Genomic DNA, 22,390 nt, shown 5'->3' on the forward strand with positions numbered 1-22,390 from the left:
CATGTCTTATCTCACCAGCGCTTTGTGAAAGCAATAGACCTTTGTGAATGCCCAGGCGTTCAGAGGGCGCGTGGGGTCGACAAACGCGCAGCAGGAAACACCCTGGACCTCCCACCCTACGGATAGTGCAGGAGACTGTAACAGAAGGACAAATGTAATTACTTGGGGTGGGAGCCAGCAGGCCTGACTGGGATTCTCACCTCCCACGATGCAGGTTCCTCGGGAGCACAGCCTCCCCATCCCCCTAGTCCTGGGTGATCACGTGACCTGCGCCCCTAGCAGCCACTAATCGCCTGGCACCGGCCCTTCTCCTAAATAGGGAAGCTACAGCAACAGATCGAGTTTCTCGGCTAGTATTTACAGGTTGCCCGTACGAAGCCAAACCTCCTCCTCCCGTCGCTACCCCTGCTTGCGCCGTGGGGAAAGGAGAGAAGGACCCCTGTTGCGCCCCACCCCCACGCCTCCAGTCCGCCCGCAGCCGACAAAGTTCAGCCCGCCCCTCTTAAGGGCACAGCTTAGGTCTTTGCATTCCAAACTCCCCCGGCCCTTTGAGGTCACGTGGCGCGGTGGGGGGGGGGGCAACAGAAAGCCCCTGACCCAGGCTGGAGATTGACAGGCTGTGCAGTGATGCCGATTCTGGCCCTTTCTTTCTAGGCCTCGCGGAGGCCAGATTCGTTTTAGCCTCTACAGCTCTGGGGGTGATGCACGGTGGGTTTTTACCCTCCAGAGCTTACTGTCTGGCCCTTGCCTAATGCTCAGGCGCCTTACTTCAGTCCTCCCTGCACCCCAGATAAGGGCCGCATACCTTTCCAGGTCGAGAGTCACCAAGGCCTGCCAGCTTGAAGGGCTAGAATCTCAGCTCTTGGCCTGCAAAATTGGCAGGGAGGTGAGAAAACTGAGTAAAGCTAGTTGCTCAGTTTAGGCCAAGATCTAACCTTGTTAGACCAAAGCAAGAGTTAACCGTGTTCCCTCTATTTAGCGTGTCCCAGACCTCTTAGAGCTGTACTTTGGGCCTGGACAGGGAAACTAAGAGGGGGTTGATTTCCTTCCCCGCTGGGCACCCAGATAGTCCCTAACCTGCTCACTCCATTCTAGTGTGAACACAGACAGCCCTATACTGGAGCTGCCCCTGGTCACATGAAGGGGCCCTGACTTTAGAGGATTGAGGCAGGAGTGAGTAGATTATAGATTGCCTGAAAAGTATGACCTTGTAGGACAGTGAGAGAGTAGATAGAATGGAAATGGCAGAGGGAAGCATATTTTGGATGAAAGCAGAGGTCTGAACTTTTTGTAAATCATTAATTCACTTGTTCTAATATTTATTGACTCCTTACTAAGTGTGAGCCTGTATTTAGCCATTTGTATGGCCATTGACTATTTTACCACGCTCCTGACCTTGTCCTGCGCTAGGTTGAGTAAGGCAAGGTTCCTGCCCTCATAGAGTTTATAGTCTGGTGGGAAAGCCAAACAGGTGAGATGCATTTACACATTTCAGTGTGCTAAGAGCAACCATGGGAAGCACAACTGTATGAAAGTATGGGGGTGGTGTACTTTTGTCCTGATCACTTTGGGAAGAATGAGAGCTAGGAGGAAGTGTTAGCTAAGATAAGGCCTAAAGTAAACCATCATTAATCTGTTGGGGTGAGAGCAGAATAGGAAAGAGTAACCTTCCTGAGAAGGCAAAGTGTATGCAAAGTCCCAGAGGCACGATCTGGAAACTGACAGCTCAGTAGGGCTGGATACAGCCATCCTGTCAATGGCTGATTGAACAGGGGGAGATAAGAGAGATTGAATGTGGGAAAGAAAGCTGGCTGTGCTGATGAGTAATGCCCATGGGGGGGGGATGAAAGTGGAGAGACCCTTGTTTCTTTGAGCTTACGTGGGGCTCAAAGTATATCAGTCCTAGATATACTGTAGTGGAGGAGGTTTTACTTCCTTTGAAAGATGCTGTATAAAATTAAAATTTACTTTTTTCAAAATATATTGCATACACATAGCTTAAAAATCAAGTAGTTCTAAAGGGCTTGTAACAAACAGAAATCATTCTGGTCTTTCTCAGTCTTTATCCTACTTCCTAGGGTTGACCACTTCCAAGTCCTTTAGCTGCTTATGCTGATATTTCCTTCCATATATGTAGTGACATACTAGATTCATCTATCTAATTTGTTTTAGTAGATGAGAATTTGACTCTTACTTGCTTCTTCTCTCCCCATCCCCATTATGTTTATATTATAATTTATGGTTAACTCTATGTTCAGTGATTTCATTATTATTATTATTTTCACATTTTTATTTCTTGATTTGAGAGAGAAAAGAAGGGAGAGAGGAAGAGAAAGAGAGAGAAACATCAACTCATCATTCTACCCATTTATGAGCCAACTGGTTAACTCCTAAACGGGCCCTGGGATCGAGTCCACACCCTTGGCGAACTGAGACAGTGCTCCAACACAGTTACCCAGCCAGGGCAGTGACTTCATTATTGACTTTGAAAATATTGTTTATTTTTGAGGCAAGTATTCTGGTTACATTTCTTTTTCTAATATAACTTTCTGTTGTGTACTCTGTTTACATATCCTTTCTCGTACATTTTTGTTTTTCCTGGAGTTAATTGCCTATTTTTTATTTTTATTTTTGTATTTTTCTGAAGCTGGAAACGGGGAGGCAGTCAGACAGACTCCCGCATGCGCTCGACCGGGATCCACCTGGCACGCCCACCAGGGGGCAATGCTCTGCCCATCCGGGCCGTCGCTCTGTTGCAACCAGAGCCACTCTAGCACCTGAGGCAGAGGCCATGGAGCCACCCCCAGCGCCCGGGACATCTTTGCTCCAATGGAGCCTTGGCTGCGGGAAGGGAAGAGAGAGACAAAGAGGAAGGAGAGGGGGAGGGGTGGAGAAGCAGATGGGCGCTTCTCCTGTGTGCCCTGGCCGGGAATCGAACCCGGGACTTCCGTACACCAGGCCGATGCTCTACCACTGAGCCAACCCCTTGGTGAACTGAGACAAGGCCAAGGCCTCATTTTTTATTTTACTTGATTTTCTTGCACATTCTGGCTCCATCTTCCCACACTCTTCAACAGTTCTGTAAAATGCCTTCTCAGTACAGTCATGCATTTGGTTAATCCTGTCATATAACCTTATCGATTCTGTTTTGTTTTTTCTTGGGGACACATTTGTCCTGGGACGCTTTCCTCTGGATGTGTTGCTCTCCAGGCCAGCACACTGGTCACCCTCAGACTTCCCATTGCCTTCTATATTTCCAGGACCTAGTGTCTTCTTTTTTCTCAGTTTACTTCCTTGTTACTCCAGTAGCTTCCTGGGAAAGAGTGCCTGGGAGGTAACAGTTTAGAGATTTTTTCCTATCTAAAATGACTTTATCCCAGCCTCGCCTGTGAGGAATAGTTTTGGCTGGGTATAGAATTTTAGGTTGAAAATCCTTTCTCTTCAGACCTTGGCTGGTTAGCTCAGTCGCTCAGAGCATCAGCCAGAAACACCAAGGTTGTGGGTTATATCTCTGTTCTGGGCATGTATGGGAAGCAACCAACGAATGTACAACTAAGCAGAACAACAAATGTGTATTTTGCTCTCTCTCTCTTCCCTCTGTCTTTCTAAATCAATCCATCAAAAAAATTCCCTTTTCTTCAGAATTTTGAAGACATTGCTCCCTTGTCTTTCAGCTTCTAATTTTATAGTTGAGGAGTCTCATGCTATTTTGATTCCTGAGACTCTGAATTCACCTCTCCCCAACCCACTTCCATTTTTAAGATTTTCTTTTTATTTCCTGATATATTGAAACAGCACAATACATTAGCATGGGTCATTATTCATTCATTTTTTTTGGCACTTTATAGTTCTTTTTAATCTAACTGATTTTCAAAGGGTGGCCCCTGGACTAGCTCAATCAGCATCACCTGTGGGAAAATGTTAGAAATGCAAATACAGGACCCCATCCCATAGCTACTGAACCAGAAACTGGTGATAGGGCCCAGCAATCTGTGTTCAACAAGCCCTCCAGGTATTCTGAGTCCTGTTAAATTTTAATAAAAAAACTTTTTTTTTAAATAAAGAGGCAGGGAGCGAGATAGTGAGACAGGAACATAGAACTGCTCATGTATATGCCCTGACTGGGAATCAAACTGGCAACCTCTGTGCTTCAGGAAAAGCTCCAACCAATTAAGCTATCCAGCCAGGGCTATTCATGTTAGATTTTAAAAAGCACTGTTCTAAAAATGTATGTCCTTTAGTTCTGGGAATTTCTTTATTATTTCTTTCAAATATCTGCAACTTCTGCCTGACCTGTGATGGCACAGTGGATAAAGCATTGACCTGAAACGCTGAGATTGACGGTTTGAAACCCTGAGCTTGCCTGGTCAAGGCACATATGACAGTTGATACTTCCTGCTCCTCCTCTTCCTTCTCTCTCTCACTCTCTCTCTCCCTCTTCCACTGTCTTCTTTCTAAAGTGATTATTTTTTAAAACCATGAAATTTCTGAAACTTCTGTTATGTGGAATTCTAGATCTCTTGCATTGATCCTTTAATTCTTTTATAATTTTTCTATTGATCATCTTTTCTGTTTTATAGGAAATTTCCTCAATGCTATATCCCAATCCATTTACTATGTTGTTATGATCCTGTATTCTTAAAAAAAAATTTTTTTTGGCCCTGGCTGGTTAGCTCACTCAAAGTGTCGTCTCATAACTACAAGATTGAGTGTTGATCCCTGGTTAGGGCACACACGGGAAGCAATCAATGAATATATAACTAAGTGGAAAACAAACGAATACTTCTTTTCTCCCTTCCTTCTCTTCATTTCCTTTCTCTGTAGCTCTAAAAATCAATCAATCAATAGAAAAATTAAGCACTGGCCGGATAGCTCAGTTGGTTGAAGTGTCGTCCTGAAGTGCAGATTTTGCCAGTTCAGTCCCTGGTCAGGACACATATAGGAATGGCTCAGTGTTCCTGTCTCTCTATATTTCTCTCCCTGCCTCTCTCTTAAAAAAAAAAAAAACCCACAAAAAAACCCTCTGGATTCTTGCAATAACTTATCTCTCTGGGGATATTAATTTGAAATGTTCTTTCTGTATTGTCTCTGTTTCCCCTGACTTAATGTTTTGGGGGTTTTTTGGTTGGTATCATGATGGAGACTTTCCTCAGATGGCTGGTGTTCCTGAGTTGTCCTGAGGAGGGTGAGAGCTGAGTTGGGAGGCACTAGAGAGCCAGTTGGAAGCTTTCAATGTGGGCTCAGGGTAGGGCAATTAGATGACTGGCTGGACTCTTTCATTAGGAAGCCCCAATTGTCAGTATCAAATGGCACAGTTAGTTTTCCAGAAAAGGATCTTCTAGTTTTGACTCTACACTCAAAAGTTATAAGTCCATCTGCCCAGGGTCCCAGAGCTGGGTGCCATGTGGGAATGGTGAGAGGTTCGTGGCAAGCAGGCTGAGTGACAGGATTCAGAATACTGGCTTTCACTCCCATTTTTTCATCCAAGTTCTTCTTCTCCACACCCACCCTCTCTACACAGTCCAGAGTCTTGTTTCAGGGCTCCAGAATCGATCTTTCTGTGTCCTGAATGAGTGGGGAGGGGGACACAATAAGTCATTTGGTTGTGCTGAGAATGGCTGGGTATTTTGACTATCTAATTACTCTTTAAATGGAACTTTGAAAGACTATCAGGGATCATTTCTATAGTTCATTAAATAGATCTCCAAACAGTTCCTCAGTTTTTAGACCCCTCCCTTCTGGTTTACTTGCTACTTCCAATTCCTTAGCTTCTCTGGACTTCTGAGGGAAGTCAGCTTGCTTCTTCTGGATGTTTTGGGCCTGCCTCTCCTTGTCATTTGCCACTCTCCATCCACTTTCTTTCTAAATGTCTCCTAGTTTAGTTGAAGATGGAGTTTGGGTATTTGTTTCTTATTCTTGTTGTTTGGGGGTGATTTTTGAGAGAAAGGGACAAAAAGTGCTTTACTCCAGCATCTTGTGACCAAAGTCTGAGATGCTTAAAGTGGACAGTAGTGATATCTTTGCCTGACACTTTTTTCTTTTTAAGATTTTATTTATTGATTTTTAGAGAGAGGGGAGAGACAGACAGAGGGGAGAGAAGCAGGAAGCATCAACTCATAGTAGTTGCACAAGCCTGGGGTTTTGAACCAGTGACCTCAGCATTCCAGATCAATGCTTTATCCACTGCTCCGCCACAGGTCACAGGCATTGCCTGACACTCTTGATCCTGCTAACAGAGTCAGAAGTGGGTTATCTGTAGGAGGCAGATGTGCAGGTGAGGACAATAGCTTCAGGAGCTTGGAAGAACTGCTGAGGGAACTTGATTAGGAATTCAGAGGTGACAAGGATTAGTATGGGACCCCAGTGAAGCCTAGTTGATATGAGACAATGAGAACCAGTGATGAGCACAGCTGGGAGCAAGCATGGAGGTAGTAAACAGCGGGGAGTAACCCCAGCTCAGAGGGAGTGATTGAGAAGGGTGGGGGGCATTCCAGATCCAGATGGGGCAGTAGAGGAGCTGGCTTTGGGGCAGGCCATTCACTATAAGGCAGAAGAGGATAAGACAATATTGACTACCACTAATTGTGTGTCGATATGGCCAGGGACTTGACCAGATTCTTTAAAATGTGCTCAGTGGGAGTGGGGAGCCAAGAGGAAGAAGGAAAGGAGGTGAAAGAAGGAAGGTTTGAGTCTCAGCTTTGAGTGGAGATATGGAGTCTTGGGTCCAGAGTTGGGAGAGCTCTTCAAGCAGCATGTCCCCGAGGAGGCTGAGAGATGAGCTGGGCTGAAAATGGCTGCATAATTGTTCAAGACTTCTGAAGGAAAGGCAGTGGGTGCGGAAGGCCAGTCATCTAGATGGATGACCTCTCCAACACCAAGGAAGGATAGAATTTTTAAAAGGGAGGGTGGTCCCTTCTGTCTAGTTCAATAAGAATATCCATGACCCACCTTCCCAGGTTGCATAGCCTGGGGTTATAGTCACAGTAAAGTTGCCTGAAAGATACAGCTTCTAATCCAGCTCTCAACAACACCCAACAGACTTTTTCCTGGGTTTTAGGGCTATTTCTTGCCTGTGTTTGTGTGGTCATTCTGTTCTATTTCATGAATGTGTGCTGACATCACTCCTCCTGGCCGTGAATGCTGCTTCTGTCACTCCTCACTGAAGAGCCCCAGAGCCGCCTCAGCCAGACTTCTGTGGTTACAGGCCACAGAAACCAACTCTGGCTAACTTAAACAGAAAAACAATTTGTTGGAAGGTTATTGGGCAGCTCATAGATTCAGCAGTCACTCCCTACCTTTTTTTTTTTCTGTGCTGGTAAGCCTCGATTTTGTTCCCAGATTTACCTGCCCTTTACCCAGGGAAAAAAGGCCCTTCTCAGCCACAGAAGATAAATGTTCATAAGTCTAAGCAACCAATCAGTCACTTCTGTCTCCTTGCCAGTGATTGGTTAGACTTAGACATGTGATGGAACCCTGGCAAATGAGACATGAGAGGAAGCCCACCAGGGATCTGGACAGAATCACAGAGAAGCTGATAAGAGCCTGGACTTTATTAAAGGTAAAATTAACCCTCTCTGCCTCTGAAAAATGATATACTTTATCATTGTTTAAGCAGCTTTTACTTGATCTTCTGTTGCTTTCAGGCAAAGTTCCTGATACATAAAGCCAAGCATTTTTCCTGGGTACTTGGTGGGGTAAAGGAAGGAATGATAAGATGATTGATGGATAAAAGGGCAAGATTAGTAAATTTTCTATTATTGTTCTTTTTTTTTATTACTATTTTTTGGAGTGAGGTGCATTTTTTTTTTTTTTGAGAGAGAGATAGACAGGAAGGAAGAGAAATGAGAATCATCAACTCATATTTGTGGCACCTTAGTTGTTCATTGATTGCTTTCTCATATGTGCCTTGACCAGGAGGCTCCAGATGAGCCAGTGACCCCCTGTTCAAGCCAGCAACCTTGGGTTTCAAGCCAGTGACATTTGGGCTCAAGCCAGCGACCATGGGGTCATGTCTATGATCCCACACTCAAGCTAGTGAGCCTGCGTTTAAGCTGGCGACTTTGTGGTTGTGAACCTGGGTCTTCAGCATCTCAGGCCAACTCTCTATCCACTGTGCCACTGCCTGGTTAAGCTTTTCTTTTCTTTTTTCTTTTTTTGGTGAGAGGAGGGGAGTTAGGCAGACTCCCTTATGCAACCCGATTGGGATCCACCCTGCAACTGAGTGTGGGGACAGTGTTCAAATACCAAGTTATTTTTAGCACCTGAGGCTAATGCACTCTGACCAACCAACCTAGTTATCCTCAGTGCCTGGGGCTATGCTTGAACTAATTGAGGCACTGGATGCAGGAGGGGAAGAGGAAGAGAAGAGGAAGAGGGAGGCGAAGAGAAGCAGTCGCTTCTCCTGTGTGCCCTGACTGGGAGTTGAACCCAGGATGTCCATATACCCAGCCAACACTCTATCCACTGAACCACCAGCCAGGACCATAAATTTTATTTAAAAAAATTTTCCCCATTGATTTGAGAGAGAGAGGAAGGAAGAGAAGCATCGATTCGTTCCACTTACTTGTTCAATTTAGCTGTGCACTGCTTGGTTGCTTTTTGTCTGTGCCCTGACCAGGGACCAAACCTGTGACCTCGGTGCAACAGGATGATGCTTTATTCACTGAGCTGCCTGGCCAGGGCCAGGATTAATAAATTTTCAATATAAAGAAGGCTGACACATCTAGTAGAGACAGAAAGATTAATAAATAAGAATTGACTGAAATGCTAGAGAGAAGGGCAATAACTGAGGGAGGAGGCCGACAGTCATTAAGCAGACACTATATCAGGCACCATGAAAGGGTCTAGGGTACAGAAGACAGGATCCCTGGTCTTTTGGAACCTTCAGTCTGGATTGGATGGGAAGACAATGAGCATGTAAATTACAAAATAAAGAGGATAAAATAATGGAAGTTAATTTTAGGGGGAGGGAGTGGTTACTTTTGATAAAGAGTGGTCAAGAAAGTTCCCTCTCAGGAGAAGACCCATGCCCTGGCCAGGTAATTCAGTGGATAGAACGTTGTCCCAGTACACTGAGGCCACTGGTTTGGTCCCTGGTCAGAGCACATACAAGAAGCAACTAATGAGTGCACAACTAAATAGAACAACTAAGTAAAACAATGAGTTGATGCTTCTCTTTTTCTCTCCTTCTCTTTCTCTCTCAAATCAGTAGAAAATTTAACAACAACAACAAAGAGGAAACCCAAAGAATGAGAATAATCCAGCCACATAAAGAACTAAATGGAGACTCCAGAAACTTAGGGCAGCAGTTGGCTCTGTCCTGGTTGGGAGGCCAATGCCTTCTCCAGAAAGGGATAGAGGTAGCAACAAAGCTTGCCCTGGGGGCTCCTGCAGGTCAGGAGTAGCTGGAGACATGTATTTTCCCAGGTCTGGTGTGGACATCACCTCCTTTGTGGTGGGACAGGCTGGGAACCTAGGTGTCACTGACTTTCTATAAGCTGGAAAAATTTGAATGGCTCTTTGGAGGGAGAGCCTGTGGGTTGAAAGGACACTTAGGGCCAGCAGATGATCCTCTGTCTTGAATGCCAGCTACCTGCTGTCTCTCCTTGCCCATCCAGTCTGGAGTTTCAACATGTCCCATTGTTTTAACATGTCTTAGTTTGTGCTACTATAGCAGAATACCATAGAATAGGTGACCTATAAACAACAGAAATTTATTTCTCACAGTTCTGGAGGCTAGGAAGTCAAGATCAAGGTGCTAGCAGAGTCATTGTTTGTGAGGATCTGCTTCCTGGTTCATAGATGGCTGTCCTCTAGCTGTGTCCTCACATGGCAGAAGGGGCAAGAGATCTCTATGGGGTCTCTTTAAAGAGCACTTAAGTTCCATTTGTGGGACTCATGACCTAATCATCTCCCAAAGGCCCCATCTCCAAATATCATCACATTGGTTTTTTAGGCTCTCAATGTATGAATTGTGGTGGAACACAAACATTCAGCCCATAACAAACAGCTCAACCAAATCAAAAAGCATTTCAGAGTGTTTACATTTTGCGTAGCTTCTGTTGGGAGTTTGTGTGGGGTGGACACCACAACAGGAAAACAAGACCTGATCTCAAGGAGCTTGCTGATCAAGGATTCAAGAACACTGTGTCTAATACAATTAGAAAACAATTTACCAGCAGAAAATCAAGGACAGCCAGTAGACTTATGTACCATAGGCAGCTATGGCAAGTCCCTCACGGTCTACTGCATGAGTCACAACCTCCCACCCAGCACCACAGTTATCCTGTCCTTGTCCACTACTCCTTTCTTCCCTCAGGAATAGGGTAGACTATTTCTTAGTAGCCCCACAGATCCCATTAGGGGTGATTCATCAAATTGCAGCCTGACACATGATTTCTGCTCATCCCGTGTCCCCTTTCTCCAGTCTCCTGGGGATGCGAAGGTGGAGGAGGAGAGAGAGACCAGTCAGCTGAACTGAAACTCCCTCACCCAGAAGTGACAGTGCCATAGTGGAGTTCTTTGAGGTCCTGCCTAATAAAACATCCTCTTTTGAGGGATCCTGTAGTTGAACAATAAGACATATTGAATGCTTACCTTGTTGGTCTGTTGAAAAGGCAGACCCCTAATACTTTACTTGTATTATTTTTAAACATTTATTTATTGATTTTAGTGAGGAATGAAGGGAGATAGAAAGAGAGGAACATTAATTTGTTGTTCCACTTATTTATACATTCATTGTTTGGTTATTATATGTGCCCTGACCCAGGATTGAACCCACAACCTTGACATAGCGGAACTATGCTCTAACCAACTGAGCTACCCTGCTCTCTGGTATTATCTTGTTAAATCCACACAACAGTCCTACAAGGTGGGGGCTTTATTCCATTTTACAAACGAGGAAACTAAGGCACAGAGAAGTAGATTCGCTTGCCCTACTCAAAGAGTAAGCAGTGCAACCACAATTTGAACCCAAGCAGTCTGACTTCAGCAACCCTGGTTAAAACCACTGTACACACTGCCAAATTGGCTCATTCTAGGAATTTCCCTTTTCCTTGCCACAACATTGGGAACTGAATTACAGGCTATTCTGAGCAAACATCAGTTCCCCTCTTCCCTGGGTGAGGAGAGGGAGCTGGGATCCTAGAGAAGAGGGATTCCAGGGGACGCTGCCATTTTGGCTATTTTTCCTCAATGTTCGCCAGGCAAGAAACTCTAGCTTTTGATTTGCCAGGTGTCTGTCTGTCCTTCCAATGAATGCCAAAGCCAGCCTTCAGCAGGAGCCCGTCCTAGAGGTGGAATCCATGCGACTCACGAACCTGCGGCTCAGGAGCCAGTTCTCTGTGCGAGGCAGATTGGACAGACCAGGCACCAGCTCTGGGGAGAATTTCCTGTGATGATAATTCCTTCGCCTGGTCTATAAAAAGCACCAGTATATCCACCCCGTTTATGGTGGAGGCTAGGGTGGCAGAGTGTGCGGGAGGAGGAAGAAGCAGGCTGAAACAGCTCCTCTTTGCCTCCCTAGATTCTCTTCCAAAATGCTGTCAGCACTGCCAGTTGGAAAATATTTTTCTCCCTCCCTTTGTCTTCTTTCTTATTTAAAAAAATGAAAAAGGAAAAAAAAAAAGCCATCTGGTGTCAAATTCACTCCTGGCACATCATAAAGGGTAGCACTAAAAATGTCCCTGAAAAACTAAAAGCAAACCACAACAGTACACATGGGATTTAATCTCAGCATCCTAGAATTTCAGAGTTGCTAGGGACCTCAGATCAAACCATACCTTGTACATAGGAGAAAACTGAGATCAGAAGGGATTAGGACATGCTTTCAAAAACGTTTGTTGAGCGCCTACTATGTTCAAGGCATTCTTCAGGCGTGGAAGATTAATCACGAACATAAAAGACAAAAAAAAAAATCCCAGCCTTCTTGGAGTTTTCAGTGGGAGGTTCTTGCATGCCTTTGTCGCCCTTTCCCAAACTGCCTCCGGGGCGGGAGACTTGGCTTGGCCGTCGTGGCCCCATAGGCCAGTCCCCGTGGTTGTCACCTCCTGACTGTGGGCCCTCCTGGGGCCTTGGGCGCGCCGCTTCCAGCTCCGGGCGCGCTGTTTACATTAGGGCTCAGTGTGCGGTGCGGTCCAGCCGGCCTGGCCGCTGTAATCTCCCACCGCTTCCTCCCGCGCCTCTGTGTGCCGCATTCCTCAGGCTTGAGCAATAACTTTCCCTCGGAAGGCGGCTGGGTGGAAGCCAGGCGGGGCCGCCTGCGCTGGGCCTCTCGCGGGGCGCGGCCGGGGTCGCCAGCAGGGGCCTCCTAAAGGGGTGTGGTCTGGGGCTCCGGTTCCTCTAGCCGCGTTCGAGGGGCGGGTCCAGAGCGCAGCGCAGCCGCGGGCCCTTCCCTCCCGCTGTGGCTGGACTGCCTAAGGACGGCGGAGATGGGTGCGTGGGCTTGACCCTGGCCTTGACCATCCAGCTGGTTCAGGCTGACCTCCCAGCCTCGCAGCGTGCGCTGGGGGAGCGCACAGTTTTCTTCGATTTTTCACTCCACTTCTGAGAATTTTTTGCCGTCGGAAAAGGAGAGGGTGTAGTAACTACAGAAGAGAGGTTCCTAACCTATTTCTTGGTCTGAATCTAAATATTTATAACAATCATATTAATACAAGTACTTTTGTCCTTTAAGTACACTCTCATGCGCAGTGAACTTCAACATATCTCTGGGACAAAGTTGGTTTCTTATTACTTTGCTCATTTTACAAATGAGAGAGCTCAGGAACATAGTTTCATGACTAGTTAGAAGCTGAGAAGGAGCCAGTCCAACTCAGCCAGTGTACTCTCTGGAGCCACCTCAGGTATCCTAACTCTTTCAGGTCAAGCAAAGCCTTTCCTGGACTAGGATGTGATGGGAAAAGAAACTGGCCCCATTTTTCACCTCTGGAAGCTGAGTGTGGTAACCTGTAGGATGGAGTGGAGTTAGATAAACAGGTTAAACTCTAGAACCACTAAAATATCGGACAGTATAGGGAGTTTCCATACCCCTTTCACCCAGCTTCTCCCAAAGTTAACAACCTACCTAACTATGGTACATTTGACAAAATAAAAAAATTAACTTTAGTACAATATTATTAACCAAACGGCATACTTCATTTGGATTTCATGGTTTTCCATGCATGTCCTTTTTCAGTTTCAAGGTGCAATCATTGCATTTAGGGCTGGAAGCCTATTAATATGCCATCTAGATCTTATTGCAGTGTTTCCCAACCTTTTTTGTGCCATGCCCCACCTTAACCTCTCTTAAATTTTTATGTCCCCCCCTATGTAACATACATAATTTTTAACATTAAAAAATTGATTTGTTCACTTAATAAACATAAATGATAGGTTCTAGGAAGAAATCACTATGAAATTGTTAACAAAACACAGTAAGTAAAATTTCAAAACATATAATGAAAAACAAATTTAAATTCCAAATAATTTTAATACAGATTTTTCTATATTAATTTATTATTTTAATTTAGTGTGATCCTTGCGCTTGATGCTTGTTGCACAGAGATTTTATATTAGGTTCCAATTTGGTTAGCTTTAGTCTCAAGTCTCCACGTTGTGTTATATCCAGCCGATTTCTTTTTTTTACCAGTAAATCATTTACAGCACTAAATCCACATTCAGCTAAAAATGAAGATGGAAACGGTAGCAATAGTTTTCTTGCACATTTGGTTGAATTTGGGTATTTGATTTCTGTTTCCTCACAAAGCCATGCCATTGCTCCTTTGATATTAAATAAAGCTTTAACTGACTCATCATTTTGCAATTCTGCGAGTTCTTCTTGATACTGCATATTTGATATATCAGACAAATCCACTAACATTGGCTGCATCATCCATGTTGGGAAATCAATTTGTTTTAAATCAGAAAATCTTTCTTTTAAATCAGCCGATAGAATATTCAAATGATTGACAATAACAAGTAAAGCGGTATCAGTTACTTCACATTTTTGGAGCCAATGAAACTGTTTAAAGTTTTTGTTGTTAATATGTTTCTGACATAACTCAATATTGGTAATGAAACCAAATATCTTTGCTTTTGCATCGACCAGAGTTTTATTTGTTCCTTAAAGTTGCTTATTTAATATATTTAGTTTTTCAAAGATATCGGCTAAATAACTCACAAATGCTTTACCATCTATTGTTAGCAGATACTTCATTTCAGGTTTGTCGCTTAAAAAATCACTAAGAGTATCAAACAGTTCCATAAATCTTTTCAAACAGTTTCCTTTAGATAGCCATCTTACTTCAGTATGAAGTAAAAGTCTCACATGGTCTTCATTTTGTTCTTCACAAAATAGCTTGAAAAGACGCTCACATTTGGCACTAGCGTTAATAGCGTTAACACACTTTATTACTGTATGTAATACTTCATTCAGAACAGGCGAGATGTTTTTAGCTACCAAGTTTTCCCTATGAATAACACAATGCACAAGAATCATTTCTGGATTCGCATCTTTCAACAATTTTAAGCAGCCATTTTTCTTGCCCATCATATTGGGAGCACCATCTGCAGCACAAGATGTTATATTTTTCATTGGTATATCATTGACATCTAAGTAGTTTTTTAGCTTATTATATATCTCTTTGGAGGTAGTGGTGCTTTCTAATCTTTTACAGAACAACATTTCTTCAGCAAAATGTCCTTTATCAATATATCTTACATAAGTTATCAATACTGCCTCACTGTCTCTCAAAGTTGATTCATCCATTTACAAGGAGAATTTTCTTGTTTTCAGCTTTTCAATAAGTTGTTTTTCAATATCCTCACTCATTTCGTCTATTCTTCTGCTAACAGTATTGTCACTGAGTGGCATAGCTTTTACATCTTTGTTATCTTTTTCAAGAACCGTTTTAAGAAATGCTGATATTGACGGTTTTATTAAATTCTCTCCTATAGTGTGATTTTCTCCAGTTTTAGCGATGAATAAAGAAATTTGATAACTAGCCTCAAGAACATGATAATTAGTTGAAGTATGAGCAGTAAATAGAGACTTTAATGTTCTTTTTTCAAAATTTTTCTTTAAAGTTTTAAAGTAACTCAAATCTGAATTAATATGAGCACTATGTTTCGCCTTCAAATGCACCTCAAGACGACCTCGTTTCATTGATTCGTTGGTCAAGCATTGCTGGCATAAAAGACAAAAAGGAATCCGCTCATCGTGAACAGCGGGTATGAACCCAAATTTTAAATATTCCTCCGAATATTGACGAGTTTTTTTCTTGCTTGCACCACTCATTTTACTATGGGCTATAATAAAAATAAGATCAATTAAAAACTAATATTAAAATATGTGTTAAAATATATTCAATGTGACATAGAGTAAATGTATACTAAAAATTCATATTTATTTAAATGTATATAACACATTTACTACACTACCACCGCAAATCAAAAGGTATCTATATTTTTTCCACTTGACAAAATTTTCTGGAAAGTTATGCTTCTAAAATTAAAATTGTCATGCATGCACTATTATAGCCCCAATAATATTTATAAAATATTATTGCTTTCTAGCCCCGATGCAAGAAGTACTTAATAAAGAGTTTAATATTGATAAAAATAAAATAAAATACCAATTATATCTATACAATATATATGTATATTTATTAAATCAACGAGCTTTTACAACAGTTTTGACTGACACTTATTTCAAATTAACAACAACTGAATGATGTGAAACACTACAGAAGTTGCGATGGGCCAATTAGGTGAGAATAACTGCGTTGTTTAGCGAGCTTTTAAAACGTCCAGGGTTCCCCGCGGCAGACGGCACGCTCCGCTGTGAACCCAGGACGAAGTTTACTTGACGACGCCAATCACCCAGTTCATATTTTAGTCTTGTCAAACAAAATTATACTTAATAATTATTTACCGTAATTATTTAAGAATTGCATTTTTTGTTAAATTTGGCACCAATATCTAGCATTGCATTTAAATGGCCCGGGACGAAAGAGTTAAAGTTGTGTCGAGTCCATTTTCAAATTGCCCCCCTTAACTATTGAATTGCCCCCCTGTGGGGCGTGGGCCCCACGTTGGGAAACAGCGTCTTATTGTGTAGGGTCTCTCTCCTTAGCGATGAGGCACGAGGCAGAGTGCCTGGCACTGGACTGAGCTCCCTCTTCTGGGGCCACAAAACACTCTGAGCCCTGGGTTTCCTAGGAATGCTGTTATGGGATCATTTCTGGGTCTGCCTGCTGGCTCTAGTAGCATCTGATAAAATCCAGACCCCACAGCCTATACGGCGTTTCTCCTCTTTGTCACTTATCCCCAACATACACATACCTGAAAAGGGGATGGACATGCAGCTCTAGGGTGTCTGAGCCATGTCTGCATGTCCTTTGGGATCTGACTCTTCTCTGTGCCCCTCATCACCTGGCTCCCATTCCTTGGTCTTCATGAGGGGCAAACCCTTACTCACCCATCTTCAGCTTCACTGCTTTTTTTTCTCCATCCTGGAATCATCTTCCAGCCTGAAACCCTCAGGGGAGCAACTTCTATTCCGAGCTGTGTTACTTGGTCACAACTCACCATTGAACTGGCCTTGGAATTGAAGATGAGTGAAGTGAGGGAAAATTCAGTTATTTAGGTAGCCAGGGTTTATTGAGCATGGCTGGGTCACAGAGACGAACAACTGTGATCCCTGCTTTCTAGGATCTTACCATCTGGAGGACGAATAATTGCATACATTGTGGGGTGTGCCCTAATGGGGAAAATGTGTGTACAGAGTTGTGTGACAACATAGAGGGGCAGAGCCCAGCTGCTAGGATTGTAGAGGAGCATAGAGACAGCTTCCCAGATGAGGTCATGCTTGGGTCTTGAAAGATGGTTAGGAAATGGTAAGTGTCTAGGAAAGGGACAGGGAGAGAAGAGAAGGACGGCATTCCTAGAAGAATTGATAACAGGTATGAAAGAATTGACAACAGGTATGGCATCGGAGAACAGGATGTTGTCAGTGAACTGCAGAGTAGCTCAGTGTGGCTGAGGTGTGAGGGTGTTTAGGAGAGGAGAGCAGAGGGGAGAGAGACAAGCTTGGGCAGGGTGAATAATCAGGCCTCAGGTGCCATGATGAGGAATTTGTACATTGTTCAGCTGCTGGTGAGGGTTATGAGCCAATTTGCTCATTTAAAAAATTTATTAAAAATTTTTTTCTGTTGATTTGAGAGAAAGAGAGAGAGAGAGAGAGAGAGAGAGAAAGGAAGGGAGGAAGAGAGAGAGCACGGGGAAGGAAAAGAGAAGCATCAACTCATTTCACTTAGTTGTTCCATTTAGTTGTATCCTCATTGATTGCTTCTCATTGGTGCCCTGACCAGGGGTTGAACTTGCAACCTCTGGCACACTGGGTTGATGCTTTATCCACTGAGCCACTTGGCCAGGGCCCAATTTACTTCTTAGAATGGTCACTTGGGAAGCTCTTTGAAGCCTGGACTAAGTAATGTTTGGGGGCACCTGGTGGGCAGCTGCTATGAAACTCCAGGTAAGAAGCAATGGGGTCTGACCCGGGTCAGTGGGGCTGGGGCAAAGAGGAACAGACACCAGAGAGACTTAGAAGGCAGGGCTTAGTGAGTGTTTGGTGAAGGGGGGTGAGAGGTGAGAGGGCTGTAGGTGACTTCAGGGTTCTGGCTTGCAGGATTAAGAGAAGAGGGACTGAGGGGGAGGCGAAACAAGCTGGAGTTGTTCCCCTTGACACACATGTGAGTATCTTGAGTAGGGGCTGGTGATGGGGTGCTGCATAAATGGACTGGCTGAGCCCCAGTTTCACTGCCAGAGGACTGTCGTAGGGCAGGGACACAGTAACAGAACAGTCTGACTGAAGTTGTACCTCTAAGGAAATCTGAACTAGGAGACATTGGTGAGAGGGTGAGGAGGAGAGTAGAAGAGTCGGGAGGGGTGGCACTGGAGAAGATGGAGTGGGAGACAGAGAAGAAGGTGTAGTTTGGTTCAGGAAACTGAGGAGAAGGTGGTCACCAAGTCACTCCAGATGCAAAAGCCAAAGCAGGATTCAGCATGCTCCTCTAATCTGGGGAGTGACTAGATGGGGACAAGGAGGTCCATGGGCTCAGAGAGAACACTCAGAACTGAGGATGCAAGTGTGTTAACTTCCCTGTGTTTGGGCATTTTAAGACCTGCTGGAACTCTGGAAGTGGCTCGATTTTCACAAGAAGGCTGCTTCCTCTGGTTGTGGGAGGGGAGGGGGCATCTGAGAAACCCATGTGGACAGCTCAGGTAGCTAGGAAGGGAAATGTAGCAGATTTCTGGTAACTAGCTCTGGAGAAACCCTGATTCTTAGCTGAATACTGTCAAGAACTTTGTAGATATGAGATCTTATTCTATTTACAAGCTAACAAATTAACCTGTGTTGTAGCTGATGACAAGAGCCTTAGCTGAGTCAGAGATGAGGGATGGTTCATTTCTCACAGCAATAGCGGTAGAAGAGCGTCAGCCTCAGTTTCAACAGGGATTCACAAAGAGGGCCAGGTTATGCCTGGACACACAGTGGGTTGTGTTTCAGGAGAGGAACCTGAATCTTTAAAAATGAGTGGCGTGCCTGCCTTGTGCTCTGGAGGAAGGCACTATATTCCTCCCATGGATGTTTACTATGTCCTGGAAATGAGAATCTGGAACAAAGGGAAGTCCATACTTCACTTGCTAGATGTGCAAAAATGGAATAGAACCCTGGATAATTGTCTGCCAAGAAATACATGGTCATATAAAACAGACAACATATTCTCCAGCCTCTCTTGTAGTTAGGTATAATCATCTAAGTAAGTTTTTCTGTGGCAGCTTCAGGGAAGTTGCAAAAAATCCTGGCATGTGCCCTGGGCCCCTTCTTCCAATCTTCTTTTTTCCTGGTGGCTGCTGGAGCGTGGACATAATGTTGGCATGTGAGCAATTACGTTAGGCCAGGAGTGGCCTGTAAGGACAGAGAATGGCAAACCTACAGGAGGCAAGAGGCCTAGGTCTCTGATAGCGGTGAAACTGATAAACTAGGTCCTATTATTTCTGGACTTCTTTACATGAGAGAAAAGTAGATTTCCATCTTGTTTTTACTTTTTTTTTTTTTTGTATATGCAGCTGAACTTGATTCTACCTGGTACAAGGCTACCTAGCAAAGAGGAAGACCGGTGGAAGGTAACCCTGTCAGCAGAGAGAAGAGTTTGTGGCACTTCTCCCCTCCCCCCACCCTCAGCCTCAGCAGTGACAGGGGGAGGGGACAGGGAGTCACCTCTGGCTCATTCACCACCCACTGGTGATGCCCCATTCACAAGGGGGCCTGGCTGGCCACATGGCCCAGCAGCATTATTTTGAGGGCAGCAAGCAACAAGCTGGCTTCATTCACAAACCCTGTCCTCCTTTGAAAACCAATCACTGTTCGAAGCGTGACTGGGTGGTGGCTAGCACTGACCCATCTGTCCCGGCCTTTCAAGAGAGCCAGGCAACGGTAGCCAGCCCAGGCCCAGCCAACCCCTTTCCCTTTGTACCCTGGGGACTTGCACTGTAACGAGATCACAGGGCCTACTGAATTATTCAGGGCTGCCCTGAATGTCACTTTTATTATAAACATGCAGATTACTCTGAGCTCCAAACTTCCAAACTGCCAGCAGCCCTCACCAGGATTTTTCATTGGCTGCTTTGTGCCTGTGATTTCAGACTTCCCAGGCCTTGATGGCCTAATTTGCCTTTGATTGGTTCCTACCTGCCGGCAGGCCTCTGTTCCCTTTACCCAGTGCTTCCTTGGGCCCTATTCTTTGCTCAACAACCTTCTTCACCACCACCCCAGCAGTCCTGCCTCTTCTTTGTCTCCTCCTGGCTTCACTGTCCAAGTTGGTGACATCAGACTCTTCCAAGTGCCTGTCTGCTGGGGACACGTTAATAACAGGATCCTCCACTTCTGTGGGCCTCTGTCTAATCTGTGTTCTTGAGAGGCTTTAAGTCACTAGGTCTCCCCTCCTATCCCCTGTGTTCTAGCCCCAACTCCATCTTTCCCCTTTCCCACAGAGCCCAGATCCTCAGTTGTCTCTGGAGTTGGTGTGGAGAATACCCCCCAGCTGGTAATGAGGCAGAGATGGTAATGCACATTTAAGAGTAATGAAATGCAGTGATATTTCAGGCCTGACAGACCTATTTCTGGCAGCCTTAGAATTAAAGTGTGAGGCTTTGTACTGCAGCTGCTACTAGGAGCCTTCAGAATTTTTCTAAAGATGTGAACAAAGCTTCCAGGGTTTCAGCTTAGATCACTGTGGCTATTTATCCTGCTGCTGCTTTCATTGTACCTTTTTATTTGAAATTTTAGAGCTTTTAGATGAAGGAAACGCAGCAGTAAGTGCAAAGCATACAAAATATCCTGGTGGGGGAAAATGTCCTGGTTTTTCTCTTCAATTGTTCGTGGCAGCTCTGGGGAGGAGAAATTGCTCACAGGGCCACTCTAGCCCTGGGTTTTGCCGCCCTTTGAGTGGTCCCCTTACAGAGTCTAGCCTCATGCAGCAGGGAGTGGGGCCTCCTGAGAAAGCTCTAGGAGGAAGTCCATGCCATCAGGATTAATGGGGCAAGGCATGGGCTGGCCCTCCCTGGCTGCCTCACTGCTGTGAGCTGCATATATGCTGTCTGTCCTTGGTCGGGGAATCTGTCCAACCGGTGATGAGGACTCACCTCAAAGAGTTGTGCTGAGGATTAAGCGAGATCATCTTTGTAAAGAACCTACACAGTATCTGGCGCATAGTAGGTGTTATAAAAACAGTGGCCTCCTCCCCCTTGCCCTTCTGTTCTCTCTGCTTTGTTCAAAGAAGAGAAGTATTAGATCTAGCCACCGGTTCCCAGGCAATGCAGAAGGAAGACAAGCTTTTCAAATGTCAGCAGGGGCATTCCATCAGTGAAATATAGAATTTGGGAAATTCTGTAGAATGAATGACCCAGAATCTTCAACTAGTAAATGACAAGTGAGAGGAAGAAGGAGAACCGAATGGAACGTGTGGACTGTGTCTGGATCCTGATTCAAACAAACCAACTGAGAAAAAATAAGAGACCATGAGGGAGATTTTGCTAATGACTGGGTATTTGATAACCTTAAGTAATTATTGTTAATTTTTTTTTCAGCACAATAATGGTATTGTAGTCATGATTAAAAGAGTCTTTATCGCCTGACCAGGTGGTGGCGCAGTGGATAGAGCGTCAGACTGGGATGCGGAAAGACCCAGGTTCGAGACCCCGAGGTCACCAGCTTGAGCGCGGGTTCATCTGGCTTGAGCAAAGAGCTCACCAGCTAGGACCCAAGGTCCCTGGCTCCAGCAGGGGGTTACTCGGTCTGCTGAAGGCCCACGGTCAAGGCACATGTGAGAAAGCAATCAATGAACAACTAAGAAGTCGCAACGCGCAACGAGAAACTGATGATTGATGCTTCTCATCTCTCTCCGTTCCTGTCTGTCTGTCCCTGTCTATCTCTGCCTCTGTAAACAAAACAAAACAAAACAAACAAACAAAAAAAAGAGTCTTTATCACATACTAAAATTACAATTTAAATGCTATGGTAATTGGGATTTGCTTTAAAAGAATGTACTGGAGTGAAGGGGGTGGGAGGCATGGCTGAAGCAAAACCGGCTGTGTGTGGATAACAAAGCCAGGTGATGGTGTATGAGGTTTGTTCAACTATTTTCTCTTCTTTAATATATGTTTGAATATTTTCATTTTAAAAAGAATAGGCAGTGATCTTTTCTGAAATGGGAAGTCTCTCCCATCTGTCTCTTCCTCCATTCCCTTGTCTCAGTTCCTCCTCCTGGCTAGCCTGGACCATGACAGCAGCCTGCTATGGTCTCCTAGCTTTTGGTCTCTCTCCCTTTCAGTCTCCTCCCCCTTCTGCTGCCAAAGCTATCTTCCCAGAAAAGCAAATCAGATCCTGTTACTTACCCGCTTAAAAACCTTTTGGTAGCATCCTATTGTTGGTAATCTTGAGTATAAAATCCTTACTCTGATATTCAAAGCCTTTGCAGTCTAAATTTAGCCTGCCTGTCCAGGTCCAATCCCAGCCCCACCTTTGCCTCCTTGAGCAGCCTGGCTTTGCTCACACTAGCCAGGCCTCTGTGACTTCAGTCTAAATTTAGCCTGCCTGTCCAGGTCCAATCCCAGCCCCACCTTTGCCTCCTTGAGCAGCCTGGCTTTGCTCACACTAGCCAGGCCTCTGTGACTTCTTTTGGATAGGTCTCTATTTGGCAGGTCCTCCTAACTTCATCTACTGTAGAGTAAAATTTTTTTAAAGCTTGGTGAAAATGTTATTCTTCACGATTTCTGGAAGTCTTTACACTGTTCACCAAATATCTCTGCCTCTCTGCTTTCTGGCATATGGTTGAATCTTACTTCCTGG

This window comes from Saccopteryx bilineata, chromosome 2, assembly GCF_036850765.1.
Source record: "Saccopteryx bilineata isolate mSacBil1 chromosome 2, mSacBil1_pri_phased_curated, whole genome shotgun sequence".
In the NCBI taxonomy this organism is placed as follows: Eukaryota; Metazoa; Chordata; class Mammalia; order Chiroptera; family Emballonuridae; genus Saccopteryx; species Saccopteryx bilineata.